Genomic DNA, 15023 nt, shown 5'->3' on the forward strand with positions numbered 1-15023 from the left:
TCTAAGAATAGAAAATGTGGATTGAAGTATATCAACCCTTATTAACCAAATAAGAGGATGAGACCAACACCTTCTCTGTCCGAGCATTTTCTAAGTTTACTGTTGCAAATCCCAGTTATCAATACCTAATGTGCCACTTAGAAAAATAGAGGGTGCTTAGTCATTTTGAATTCAACTCACACAGGAGGTTACCTAACATTTAGGCAATGTATCACCAAGTTTCACAGTACTTAAATATATTTTTGGATCCATTTCTTACACCATAAATCTCTTAAAACAGAGGCAAAGAGCTAGATCCAACACAGAAACTATGCACCTAAAGCTTAGGTATTGCTATGCCCAGTTCTTAGGGACACGTCCTCCAGACGGGATTCAGAAAACCAGGCTTCCTAATACATCAAACACAGAGTCTGGCATCCAAGGACTTCATCCAAACTGGCCAGCACAGTCAACAGTCAGTTGCCTAGTGACAGGCAATAAGAAAAATAAAGAGACATAGATCTTGAATAGCACCCCTTGTATATCTTACATTGGGGACAGAGGATTCTCCCATTGCTCAGGAATACAACCCGGAGCGGGCAAATGTGGAGCCTTCAAAGAACAGCATACGGCTCACTGAAGCCACCACTGAAGGCGTGCGGATTTCCTCCCACGTACTAGTCTGGACATGGAAATACTCACTCACAGCGGTGGCTCAGGTCCCCACCTGCTAGAGCAGATGTAAACCCTCCTTCCAGAGAGGTGCTACGGACGCCACCTGGCCGGCAATCTTGGCTAAAGCCGCTCTCCACTCCTCCTTTGGGAGAAGACCCACCGTGTGGAGAAGGTACGATTTCCGACACCCATATAACCGGCACCGGCTAAAAAGCAATCCGCACGCGCCTCGCCTCCGGTTCGCTCGCGAGGAGCGCGGAGGCAGCCACGGGCCTGCAGCCACCTCGTGGCTGGGGACATCGCCAGGAGATGTGAGGAAACACCCTGGTCCCGCTCCTTCATATATCACCTTTTATAACTCTTTTACCAAATAGTTTTCCGATTTGCTACGGAGCAGCGTGACCCAGCGCGGACACGGGGCGAAAGGGGGGGAAGGGCGCGGCGCGGCCGGCGGCGCCGCCCCGGAGCCGCCCGCGGACGCGGACACGCCGGGCTCGCCGCTCCGCGCCCCCGCGGCGCCGCCGGGGCCGCTGCCCCCTCACACAGCGCGGTGGCGGCGGGGGCCTCCACCTGCAGCCCCAACGGCGCCGCCGCCGCCGCGAGTGCCTCCCGCCGCCGCGGCCCCCGGCGCCGCCGCGCAGCAACGCGCCCCAGGCGCTGGCAGCGAGGCAGCGGCGGCGGCGGCGAGCTGCCCCCCCCTCCCCCAGGCGCCGCTCCCCTCGAGACCCTCCGCTTTAAGCCTTTTTTTAAATTAAAAAAAAAAAAACCTTGTTATTTTGTTGAAGCGCCGCTTTCGCAGGCGTTTCCAAGAGGGTCCCCCCGTCGCCTCCGCTTCCCCCCGTCCTCTCCCACAGCCGGAGCCCCCTCCCCGAGGAGCAGCCGCCCCCGCCGCCGGCTCTGCAGGTGCCGAAGGGCCGCGGGCGCCGCCGCTGCAGCCGCGGCGGGTGTCGCCCCCCGCTCCCGCCCCTCGCCCGCCGCGGGGAGCCGCGCACCGACCTGCGCGGGCATCGGCGGCGGCGCGGCCCGCTGGCGCGCGGCAGGCGGGTGCTGCTGCGCCGCGGGGAGAGCTGCTCTTCCACCCCTGCGGCCGCTCTTCCCTGCCTCCGACAAGGCGAGGAGGCGGGCAGTTATAGAGGGAAGGTGGAAAGAAGGGGGGAAAGGAGGCACGAGCGAGCGCTGACGTCCCCGCGACTCCCCCGCCTCGCCCCCGCGCTGCCGGGGGGGACGGGACGGGACGGGACGGGACAGGCACGTCAGATCTGCAGGTGCTCTGCTTTGCTTCTGCCTTCCTTTTTTTTTTTTTTTTTTTCAGTTTTGCTACCTTTTAACTCATTCTTTGCTCCCCCAAGTTGCTAATTCACTTAGTTTTAAATAATGCCGAAGGTGCCTCTTGGAGTGCAGGTATCCCTCCCACAGCTTACTGCAGTTAATGACTCACCAGGGAATTATTTCTATTAAAGTGTTCCAGTGCTTGTCTGGCTTAATATAAACCTTGACCAAACGTGTCATAGTACATAGCACGTTTTTGCCATATGCATGGACACAGCAGTGGGGAAGGGGAACTGCAGAATCTATATATGAAGATCAATCTATATATCAAGAAAGGATATGTCCTGTGATGTACCCTCCTGAAGGTACAGTTAAGGCTACTACTTGTGAAGCTTACACGTGCCTGGCACTCAAGATGAGTGAAAATATTCATTTCAATGTGCCTGATCATCTGCATAAAGTTAGTAATGAAATCCCCGAAGGATTGCATTTAAAGAAATGACAGATATGGGTGAAACAGAGATGTGCATCTCTTTGTTAATGTAAGTAGGAATCACTTCTAGGGCAGGGGAACACTAAGTCCCAGTGAGATGCCTGTGATCGGTGTAATAACCTTAAACCCTGTAAAGTGGGAGCTTCTGTTGCCGAGTCTGTCTGGACTCTTGTCCAAAGTCACTGTGCTCAGGCATCTTTCTACTGAAACCTCAGAAGTGTTTAAACTACAGAGAAGCTCTTTAAGCTCCGCTGTTTTCTATAGCAAAGGTTAAAAATCATAAAGCACTTTGAAGATTTTAGTCTTAGACTTTCTCCCAGATCCTATGGGATCCGGGAGATCCTGTCCCCTCCCGTACTGCCAGGTGCGTGCAGTGGCCAACACTTCGTGCCTGTCAAGAGCAGAAGAGCTTGCAAGATAACGATTCCTTCGAAGCGATAACATGTTCAGCTCATTGATGTGTGATGCCTTTTTTACCTTTTCAGTCCCTAATTTATGTATATAGCTTAGACAACAGTATCTGGAAGACAAGGAGGCAGATGGATGGGTCTATCTGCAATACCTCTGAAGAGTTAGTGAATGTAGAGAGAGAAATCAGCCTAATCCTTGACTGCTTGCTGGCGCGTGTATATCAGGATGAGTCAAGGAACAGTTTGCCAAAGGGAGAGTCTCGTTCCCTGTTTCTCTCTCCCTCTCTCTCTCTCTCTTTTCTTTTTCTTTTTTTTTAATACTGTAGTATGCAAAGTACATGAGCACCATCCTGTGGCTGCGCCTAGTCAGAGCCCTGGGAGCCACGATTACAAGTCTTGAGTCCACTGACCAGTAAATAGGTTCTGAAACCCTCTGCAGCCTTTGCGTGACTTTATACTGTAATTTTGAACCATGAGTTTACATCAGAAATTAAACAAATCCTTTACATCGATGCAAAGTATATTATTTCAAGGGTAATTCTGCTGATTTTTTTTTTAATATCAATTCATTTTCCTAATTTGCAGTAATATTTTTATATCATTTGTTCGCTTTTAGGGTGAATGGTGCTTGTTGCCATTGAGTTTTACTCAGCTTGCTCTGGAAAGCACCGCAGAACTCCTTTCATAACTACAAGGAAGAGCTCATGTTGTTCTAAACTTGTTCTCATTGTGCTCCTTTCATCCTGAGTTTTGTAACACCCTTTGAAAATAATGTTCCTATTAAGGTATGGCTTCCTTCAAAGAATTCTTGTAAGCTGCACATCTGGAAATAGGGTAAAATCACAGAAGTAACATATGAGCAATATTAATGTACAAATGACTTACCAGTGTTTCCTTCTTATCTCACTTTTGAAAAAAAAACTATGGAGTTTTTTAAGTAAATTTACCAAATATGTGTTGGACCCATGAATCTACCTTACACTAATTTGAATTGGCCAAGCCTCAGTGAGTTCAAAAGAGCAACACTGATTTACAGTCACCACACTTAATAGTATTTTAACCAACAAGATATTGAACATCCTTTGCTTGGCTAGTGTAGGTCACACAAAATTTATTTAAATAGTATTAAATAGGAATTATATTAAAAACGTAGCTCGGAACAATTCAACTAATCCAAGTGCCACAAAGAACAGAATTAGCACAGACTGGTGAGCCCAGAGTGAACTTGACTGAATATCTGATTTTAAAACTGAACCAAGTAATGGATCCCTGAAAGCAGTATTTGTGGGAGCTGAACAGAAACCAAACTAGTATGTTTGGTGACTGTGGGGAAGAATTACTTGGTGACTATCAATTCTCTGCTTTTTAGAATATGGCCTTTTTATTTCTGTCATTTTCTCCGATATCTTCATGGATGCAATGTTATTTGCTGTGCCATTTCTCACAAAACTTTTGGGGAAATAAGAGCATCAAGTTTTGGGGATATCTTTAGATTGGAAATAGTTTGATGTTAATCAGGTCTTTGATTACAGTGGTGTTTTTAAAGGTGACTAGGTTTTTCCTAAGCTAATGTATCTTACAAGGAGAAATACATTTTTTAAATGCCCTTTCTCTCTCCCCCTCCTCCTGAGTGCCCCCAAACCCCAGTTACATTTGAAAATTTTGACTACAGAACTGCCATTTGCATGACTAGACCTAGTCACCCAAGCCTAATTAAAATTCCCCACATTTTATTTTGCTATTAAAAGAATTAAAGAACACACACAAAGATAAAACCTGAGGTAAAGCACAGCTAACTTCTGCTTTAAATTTTGTAATTCTTATTAAATATGATGGTACATACAATGCTCTTTGGAAGGTGGTTTGCCAAGATCAGTCTGTCAACACTTGTAATAATTAAATGATTTATGAAGGTGTATGCTGAGAGATCTGAGAAGGATTTAGGAATGTATTCTCCCCCCTCAAAAATAAGCAAAAATGTTTTTGTGGAAAATGTAATCGTGATACACCATATCTAACATATTAGTCATGCTTGCCTCTTGAAATTTATTGTCTTTAGTAGCTAAGACAATTTTTAGTTATTTTGTGATATAAATATGCAGTAAAATTACTTCTGAAACGGGTAGTTATTGATGGTGAAATGTTTTTCCTAGTGCCTTTCTTTGCACAACAGCTGTTTCTCTGGTATCAGCCTCACAAATGTGGCTTTCTGCAGCTCGGTTTTTAGCCAAGACCGGACAGAGTAGTCCAGCTTTGCTTCGTTATTGGTTGGCATGTCTGATGAGTCATGTACTTTCATTTCCTTGATACTTTCTAGGAGATTTTAGTGCTGTCAGCACTTTACTGAGCTGCTAGCTTTATTCATCTGAAGTTTATTACACATAATGAAGCAAGTGAAAGGGATACCTAGGAAGCCAGATTGATGACATGGCCACTGAAGCGTAATTCTTCTTGTTTAGGTTTGGTCCTGCTCCTCCAAAAGTCCAGAAAAGGGAGCAAAACTGGGAAGAGGGGAGCCAAGGGAGATGGAAAAATATAAGTACTTCTCTGTCATGTATTTTCCCATCTGGCTGTCAAGCATGAGGGAGCCAGAAGGCAATGGGAAGCATGTAGAGTTTAGTGTTTCGGGAAGTTAGTTTTTCATTCTGCAATCGAATCAGATCCTTTTAGATTCCTCTTTCCTGGGTTTACACTTCAACATTGGAGCTAGTTGCCTAGTCTTTTTCCGGTCAATGGCGAGGAACTGACACTGAAATATTACCTGTACGAGCCTGGAGCCCCGGCCAGGAGCTCAGCTCCCTCTTCATGGCCTCTGCTAAGGGCAGCTGGGGAAGTCGCAGGGAGGTCCAGCGCTTACCAGGGGTAGATGCGTTTGAGGGGGAAGTTCAGCCTCTCGCTGTAGGTCCTGAGCAGCAGGGAGGCTGGGGGTTTGGGAGAAGAGTGCCCACCTGGCGACCAGGAAAATGTTCTGGAGCCACAAGCAGAGCAGTCGAGACACCAGTCCGCAGTCACTACTCCTGTGTGCTCCTAGGCCGCCTGCGAGAGGAGAGAGATGTTACTGACCTACCTGAGAGAGCGCTGCGCTTGACGGGCAGATGCCGGAAGCTGAAGGCACGGAGGCAGGGGCGCCCTGCGGAAAGGAGAAAGACCAGACGCTATCACGTTTGGAGCTACCACCAGCTGGCAACGGGTAGGCACAAACATTGTGTTAGGCTGACAGAAGCGAGCAGAGATTACTTTTCACTGGATAATGCTGTGGTGCTGGTTGCGTCCCACGAAAGGTCCTGTGTAACATAGTGAGGGAAGGGTTCCCCATCCCCTCCTGAATAGGCAAAAGACCTGCAGATATTTGCTGGCTGTGCCAGAGGTAATTTCCCTTGGAATGAAATCCAGGCTGAAATGCATGTTTAAAACCAGTAGGAGCTGGAAGTGTCGAGCGAGTGAAGAGTTAACAGGACTGAAAAAGTCTGCCAACTGATATGCTCAAGGCTGCAGACTAGAAGAGCTAACGGCTAAAGAACTCTGCCGCCCGACAAGGCCAAGGGATCTGCATGGAGCCGCAGGGAGGGGAGGAGCGATGCGGAGGTGGTGTGCTCTTGCCTCGCTGGCAGGGTCCTCCCAAGCAGACAGGCAAACAGACCTGTTGTTATGAAGCTCGCAGAGGTCAGCAAAAGCAGTGTGTGCCCGGAGCCCCAGCCGTACAAAAAGACCCTTGGCAGCTAAGAGGGTTTGAGCAGGGACGGGAACGTGACCTGCCCATCCTCTCCGGCTGGGCCGTGAGTATCCCTCCCCGCTCCCCTTTTCCTGGGACGCTGGGTTAAGGTAACTCCTCGAGGCTGAGAGCCCTCTCACTAGGAGAGTGAACAAGAAGGCTTTCAAGCAGGGATAAGCAGTGCTTCCATTAACAGCGCAGTAACTGACGGTTTCGGGTTATCCTTTCTAAATCAGTAATCACCTTATTTCGGGCCATCCTTTCTAAATCAGTAATCGATGATTTCGGGCTATCCTTTCTGAATCAATAATCGATGATTTCGGGCTATCCTTTTTCAGGCTATCCTCTCTAAATTAGTAATCACATTATTTTAATGGATGTTACTAATCTAAGAGCTTGCGTGAGGAAGTAAACATAGTTTTTTTATTACGTTTCTGTCTCGGTCGTTACTATCAAACCTTCGTAGCGTGACAGGAAGCAATACCTCTGTGGTCTCTGTAATATGTACCTTGAGTTATGAATGTAAGTCAGAAGAAGTCTTACTGATGTCCACAAGAGACATCTGGAACAAGGAAAAAATCCTTTCCAAATATCATTTATCTTAAGCTATTAGCTAAAAGGAGAGCTTCTTGTCTGTCTGAGCAGGCCTCCTGCCCTATGCACTCTTGAATTACACTTTGATGGACTGCTTCAATCTACTTTAACCACTTTTCTAGTGTATATGTCTATGAGAGTAAAAATCTTGACAAGAAAGGAGTGAGATTCGTTAAATGCTTTCTGACAATCTGTTTTTCCCGTCTCGTTGATTAATGCAAAACTATGAATTCGCAGATTTTTAAATCTGCAATTTTTAGAAAAGCACCCCTATTCATTAAACTCTGAAGAAATATTACTGAGTTGTCTCCTAGAATAATACCACATTATAACATGCTGTTTTGTTCTGTGGCTGAATAAAAACCTGAACAAAACTGTCCTCTAAGACTGGAGTTTTATTGCTCATAATTTTTATTCACCAAAATTGTTTTCTTTGTTCACTTTTAAACAGCCTTGTTCTATTGTTTTGCTTTTATTTTAAGGGATTTAAAATAGATTGAGAAATTTAGAGTTGGGTTCTTTGTTCCCCTGCACATTTTTAAGGCTGCTTTTGAAAATTTTAGTAGCAATGCTTAATTTTCCTGTATTTATTTAAGCATAGATAAAACATACAAAGTTACCTTTCCATGAATAAAATACTGAATTAACATTAGCAGAAATTTTATTATGGAGAAGTGGTAGTGTAGTTTGTATTTGTAAGGAAAAAGCTATTATTGTAAAAATTTGTAGGTTGTATTTTGGAGTAATTTTAAAGAAAGTGGGGGTGGAGAAAAACAAGAGAAAATATATTTTACTTGTTGTGAAGAACTCAATAAAATTGCCACCCACTCAAATGCTCACTGAAGAAATTCAATATGTTTTCCGTTTTTATATTTCAGGGGCATTTAGGCATCTGAAATAACTGTCGGTTAATTATTCCAATAAATATCAACATTCAAATCAGTATACTGGAAATCCTACTTGGTCAGCTATGAAATGAATTTGCAGCAGTCACGGTTTTGAACTTCTTTCAATTTCGAAGTGATGACAGATGGGGGCAGTCTTGGACAAAATTCTCCTTTGTGTTTTAACAAACCTCTACCTTTCTAGCTTCTGAGCATCCAAATTCAAGCATTGTGTCTGGTAAAACGCAACACTTCTGGTAGTCCCCATGCTTTGATCTTCATTTCAAGATTCAAGAAATGAACACCGGCGAAAACCTCTGTTAGCCAGCTTCTGTGCAAAAGGGTTCCATTCAGTTAAAGGCAATTCATGTAAAGCTCCTTTCAGGGGAAGATGCTTCCCTTTAAAAAATAAAATTGTTTCAAAACTTCTCAGGCCTAAATATTTTTTGATCACTGGAGATTGAATCTGGCTATGAGCACATAAGCTGGCCCCTACTTAACAAATGCTGTTTAAAGCCAACCCACACATCCCCCCAAAGCAATGGAGATTTTTGAAGTTCCAGGAGATCCAAGAAAGAAGGTGTGGGACAGTTTTCATCTCTATTTTGAAGGTGGCAACATGCGACGCACTGTAGTCCTGCTCAGGATTACTGATAAAGTCACTGAGTGGAAGGGACCCTTTCTTCCCCTGGTACCTGCTCTGCAAGGATGTGCGATAACTGCTGGCAGCGAACTGTCCTGAGATTGATATCGCCATTTACTGCCTCAAGATTTGACAAGAATTATTATGTCAGAGACAAGAAGGAAGCAAAGTCTTAGCTTTGCTTTGCATGTGCTAGCAGATCTAGCTCTGTGTGTAGCATGTGTACCCAGGAAGGCCTTAGACAATTTCCATTGGACATGATTTAAGTGCTTTAAATATAATGCCAAAAATAACAGGAAATTACACAGGAGAAAAGCAAGAATATACACTAGCCTTAAAGAAATAGCTGGGAGTAATTGTGCTCCAAAGCTATTGATCTGATGACTTGAAGAATTACAGGGTATTGTGACAAAGACTGTGAAAGCTGAAAAAAGGAGAGGCAGCTGTCTCAAACCACAGAAACCAGATAACATCTTGAAAGCTTTTGGTTTTACTTTTTTTCCTTTCTTTTTTTTTTTTGCCCTGACTCTGTGAACATTCAGAGACTAGATTTTAAGCACGTGTGCAAGTTTTTGCAGCATCTGGATCTTGTACAAGATCAAGTGATCACCTCAATCCATGTTCTTTGCAAAGCCTAAGTAAAAGTGGGATGTTTGGTAACAGGCCACAAGGTAGTAGTTTAGGACACAGGAGACTAGTAAGAAGCATTTTCCAGTATTTTCTCATTTAACTGACTTTTCATCTCAGGCTCTTCTATGAAGTACTGTAATCAGCATGTGATCTCTTTTTTGCAGTTTCCTTTAGACTATCGGTTTTTTGGGGCCCTATTTTAATCCTTAGTTGACTGGTGTCTTGTAGGCAGTCTTCATAAATGCTAGTTTAAATGTTCTCATCATACTGGCACCAGCCACAGCAATATTCTTTATCTTATGGTTCATAGAAAAAAAGGTTTGATCATAGCCTGTTTAAATTAACACAGTACTTCAGGTGGCTCAGATTACAACAGGGCCATATGTAAAATAAAGCCTTAAAGAGCACAGTGTTTCTTACAGCACAATGGTCAGAGACACTGGTGAAATAGTAAATGTTTTTCATTATCTAATATGACCAAAATCTGTGTCCCAGGGTTTGCAGTCTTGGAAGAACAGCCAGAACATCTGGCACAAATTAAGATCCTTACTATGCCATAGAAGACTCCTAAAAGCTGGCTGTGTGACAGGAGGTTATGGCAGTCCACCTAACACAGATGTTTTTCCACACCTGCCAAATTTAGTCCTCTATAAATTGGTCAAGCATTTTATAGGAATTTACCATATCTCTTAAGGATGGAAAGATTTTCCCATACATCACTGGTAGAGGAAGAGAAGCAGAATATTAACTTAGATCAGATTAGTTTAAAAAGCATTCTTGCCTTGCAGATTAGCACAGGCTTCCTCCTGCAGCGCTGGCAAGAGCACACAGTTCTCCTTGCTTTTTCCTTGGGAAGGAAATATCTCTTCTGTCGTAGCAGCTGTGCCCAAGGCCTAAGCCCTGCCATGGGCCACTAGGCACGTCTCGGTGTTGATAATAATAGATCAGCACACCAAAGGGGGCTGCTGTTGTTTGCAACATCAGTCACACTATGGCTTTAAATATTAGGAAGGTTTGACTTGGAGAATCAATTCTTAAAATCTAAGCTCCGAATGCTTTCGCAATTAGAACAAGCATTTGGGTTGTTTTGGTAACGAACCGTATGTTTGTATTGCCTCTGCATGTGCCAGTTTGTTAGGGCTAATATTAGTGTGTGTAAGAGGCTTAGTATACAGACAATTAGGCAGCAGATTAATTAAACCAAGATGGACCACGATCCTATTCTGTACTGTTCAGTTCAGATTATGATGTCCATCACTGATAGCTCAGTGGTGACTCAGGTTTCTTGTTCCTCTATGCCAGCCAAGCAAGTAACTTCCCTCCCCGTCTCCCATACCATGGAGGTAAGGTTTAAGAAGGACCAATCCCCACCTCCATAGGGATTCTCTGAGTGACATTAATCTTTTAAAAGCTTCTCCTGCCATCTTCCCTGCTCTCCATTATTGTTCAGACGGCCATCCTGGAAAGCCTAGCTGGGAAGGTGAAGAGGAGGATGGAGGGTTTTGGTCAATGAGCTTTCTGCAGTAAAAGAAATCTGCAGATAGAACTGAACCTAAGATACACAAGCCATGGGAGTCTACAGTGGGGACTTGAATCTATGTCATGATAAAAGCTACTTGATTGGGATCTGAGTGTTTTCCCACTAAAATCAAGAGTGAAACTCATTGACAAGGAAAGTCCATTTCAAAGAGAGTTATAAGCACCTTGGAAATTCAGCAAGTTTCAGGCTCAGCTTTTCCACACCGCAGTTCTCTGAGCAGTTCTCCACCAGTTCATATGGAGCCATCTCCATGTCTGTGGAATATAATGGGGGGCTTGTCCAGAAATTCACATGCATGATAGTTTCATACCTAACTACTTAGGAACTTCGTTTGGGCACTCTGTTTTATAAGCGTTGGCCTATGCCAAAATTATGGTGCCAATACATAGGCTAAAATAGAATCCAGCTAATTGCCAATTAGCTGTTTCTGTAGTATATTGTTAACAGAGGAAAAGGCAGTAATGATGTATTTTCTTACTGAAATCAGCAGCTCTGGCACAAAGAGGTTATAGAACTATTAAGTATTAAGGTGCATTTGCTCCTCACTGTACTCTGAAGTTCACTTTCTTTGCATTATATCTGATGGTAGTTTTAAAAACATGGGTAGCTATTACCTGCACTCCAAAGAAGAGAGGCATTACTGAAAACAGGAAAGCACAGGATTGTTTCTCCATCGTGTTACATTTTTCATATATTTTATCTTAAAAAAAAATCTACTCATGGCCTTTTGCCACATTCAGAAAGTGTTACAAGACTGGGCAAGTAAATTCAGATTGCTTACTATGTGCGTTTTGTTAGTTTTCATAAAATTTCCTCGTAAAACTTATAAGGTATTTCACAACATATAAAACTTTCTGCACAGAGGAAAACAAAGAGATGAGCACCTCAAGTGTACAGTGAGTCATTTGTGGGCTCACAATATTAGATCAGTGCTAGTATCCCTGTGTCCCACATTTTAAGTATCCCATTAAAATACGTACCTGGACAAGACTGGTGTTTGAATGACCCCAAGTAACCACCTTGTTTATCAGTAGAACAATAAAATTGCATCTTGGCTGTAGTCACAATGAGTGCCAACCTTGTTGTCATTTTTTTCCCCTTCCAGAGTGATTTAGAGAATCATCATAGTCAAATCTGTGCTTCTCCCTTTGAATTAATATTTGTTATGAAACTAGGGCTGCATTCGGTGGGCAAGCTCAGCTCAGATTTACAAAATAATTTCCTAAATGTGAATGGTCTTGTATCCTTCTGCTGAGAAAATCAGCCTGTTAATGAAAATACAGGTTCTAATTTTGCTTCTTCTATTATGTTCAAGTGCCATTTTTATACAGTTAATGGAATTCTTCCTGATTTTCAAGTGGGTAAATAAAACAGAAGCTCACCATAAATATTTATATTCACTATTGTCACTTGCCTATCTGCATTTTCAAACAATTTTCAACACTAATTGTTAAATTAGCATCAAATTTCTTCACTTGCCTAGCAAGGATGTAAGATATATATGGCTTTCTATATGTGATTAATATCAATCATGAAATCAAAATTATTGATAGAGGTAAAATTACACATCTGAAGTCTTCATAATTCACAGTCTTTCTACATAAGAGAAACCCATATTTTACTTTTGTCATAGTTCAAAAGATGCTAACCCAGCATACCTCCTTACCAATTTCCATTTTTGTTATTTTACTGAAAATATTGCTTGAACTTTAGCAATATTCATTACTTAGCTATAAGATTATTCCTTTGAAAAGCCTGCCGGCTGCCCGAGGCTTCCTCTGTAGCGATAGGAAGTAGCGTATTGGACAAATCAAGCCCTGAACTGAATGTGCTCTTTAGTGGATTTTGCACAATGCAGTTTTCTATGAACTGCAGGCTGTTTTTGTGGCTTTGCTTGGGTAAACATCGTGTTCCCTGCTGAGCACGGAGCCGGTTGCGTAAGGCGGCATTCCGCTTTGCCTCCACATCCTCCCACACGCTGCACTTAGCAGTTGTACAAGCGCCCGGGGACCAGGCCTGATCCAACGCGCAGCGAGCTCAGCTGGCAGCCTTCAGGCTTTGGCGCTGACACTTGCTCTAGAGGGAGCCTCTCGCACAAAAATTTGGGGAGGAAGGGGAGGGAGAGGAGCTTTGATAGGGCTGTGAAGCTGAGAAGCCCACAGGTTGGTTGCACATGACAGGTATCTGGCAAACTGGCAACGAGAGCTTGCCAAAACTGAACATATGGGATTGCAAATAACAACTTTATGGCTACAGAAGATTCAAAATATATAAAGAATAATATTTTTCCACAACCACAGAGCCTCTGGATTGCAGTCAATACAGGGGACTGCTTTCTTTCTGCATTAAAGGAGGCAGAGTGAGGCACTGTGCGCTTTGCTTCCCATCTGAAGTCCATGGAAAAGAAGGGTAGTCCAATGGGTAGCAAACTGGCCAAGGACTTGAGAGATCAAGGTTCAGCCCTGTTCTTCCACAGGTTTCCTGGACGACTTAAGGTATCCAAGCTGTGTATGTGAGTTCTACCTCCTGCACTGCACATGCAGAAGTTTGTCTGGCAATGCTGAGAGGAGAGCAGATGTGGGGAGTGAGGGGCCTGAGGATGTGCTATGGTTGGGAAACCCACTGAGCATGAAGGCATGTAAGCCAGCTAGTAGAGCTGTAGAGTCACAGTACACTCTGCAACTCTCTACTGGTGAAATCTTCAGCGCTGATGGTCCTCTAAACACCTAAGCGCATTCGCATGTATTTTTTATGGATTTTTTTTTAATGTTATGACCTAAATTTTCTATAAATTTCACTTCAGATTCCTAATTCAGTTTTGGACACTGTCTCTGTCCTCCTTCTGCTGCAAGGGGTGAGAAGAAGCTACCCTTGAACCAAGGAATGAGAAGTTAAACACTGAGATACTTGACTGACTGCAGTGCAGGAGACATGGCAGGGAGAACCATCCTGGAAGTGTATGGGAAGTATGGAAATTCTTCAAGACCCTTGAGAGCCGCAATACCTGCCAAAATTGCAAGCAGTGGAACAAAACTCCAGCCTAACTGGTCATCTTCAACAGCTGCTTCCTTCCATTTTCATCTCTTGTGGTTGTAGTTGTTGCCAGTCCTTCTTTTTGTCTCAGTTCCCTAAAGGAAGCAGGTTTCTGCCTTGCTGTGACTCCTTGGGTGAAAATAGTACTTTTTAGGACAACTTAATGGCAACAAAAAACAGGAGGAGTCTGTAGAGACTCATGCATGCAGAGAGAAATTTTGTAGGATCATTTATATATGAAGATTACAGCTCAACTGACAAATGGCTCCGGTCTCCTTGAGTGGTTATAGACAATTCAGAAACAAAGCTATCCTTGGGAAAGATACCACTTTGCAGCCTGTTAAAAGGCATAAAAGGAAAGGAAAAGAAGATCCATTCCTTGGGACATTTAAAAATAGCACATCGCTACAGTCAATTCTACATGATATAATTGTGCAACGACTTCTCGGAGAATTGGCTAGATAGCCAGGAAGTTCTTTCCCATCAGCAGCACTAATGGAATATGCAGCTGGATATCTCCAACAAAATTATCAGAAGTAAGACAGTTTAATCGGCTGATATGAAGTGATAGTTATTAGGGATGTTATTCAGTTGCTCACACAAAGGTGTCTAGTGCCATTTGAAGTATCCTATGGCATTTAAGACATCCTCAAGGGCCTAGTCTCCAGATGCAATCCCTGTGGGCATGGGTTTCCCACAGGTCCTCTCAGCCCCATAAGAATGTCTCAAATACCCTAAAGCATCTTAGATGGCACTCAACATTTATGTGTATGCGACTGAACTGGTCCCTGCTTTCTGAGTTCAGATTCCAGTTAGATAGATAGAAGTAGATGCCATCACCCTGCCGCAATGCCTTCTCGGATTATCTGCAGGTCGGCGGGACTAGCACTACGTTAGACAACATGCCAAAGGTCATCTTTGCAATTACAAGCCCGTTGTTAGGAGTCATTCATGATAACCAATAAAAAAGGGGGAATCATCAAACAGCTCGTAAAATGCAGACAATTGAACCTTAATTAAAGGATTTTTACTCCTGTATTATGTGGCTTCCTGGAGCTCCGCACATTAAAGACAGCGTTGCCTCTTTTTGCAAAAGTAATGGTAAGAATCAGTAAGAGATGAGGAAGATGTTTTATGTACCTTCATCTTCCAAATAAAATT

The 15023-nt window shown here is 43.5% G+C and overlaps 1 protein-coding gene and 1 long non-coding RNA gene across 6 annotated transcripts in view; one reads left to right on the top strand and one right to left on the bottom strand.

Moving 5' to 3' along the window:
- The window catches only part of COL14A1 (collagen type XIV alpha 1 chain), a 137712-nt gene extending 135946 nt beyond the window's left edge, over positions 1-1766 (bottom strand). For 3 of the 5 annotated variants that reach the window (XM_067290210.1, XM_067290208.1, XM_067290209.1), the window contains exon 1: positions 1651-1751. The gene's annotated coding sequence lies outside the window, so the exon portion shown is untranslated. Of the gene's footprint in view, positions 1-1650 lie in introns of all 5 variants that reach the window. The other 2 variants (XM_067290214.1, XM_067290213.1) reach the window with 2 other exon arrangements.
- LOC106496240 (uncharacterized) lies at positions 708-15023 on the top strand. The gene is made up of 3 exons (XR_010883271.1): positions 708-826; positions 5858-6016; positions 13633-15023. It is a non-coding gene; the product is annotated as an uncharacterized lncRNA (long non-coding RNA).

The sequence above is a fragment of the Apteryx mantelli genome, chromosome 2, assembly GCF_036417845.1.
Source record: "Apteryx mantelli isolate bAptMan1 chromosome 2, bAptMan1.hap1, whole genome shotgun sequence".
Lineage (NCBI taxonomy): Eukaryota > Metazoa > Chordata > Aves > Apterygiformes > Apterygidae > Apteryx > Apteryx mantelli.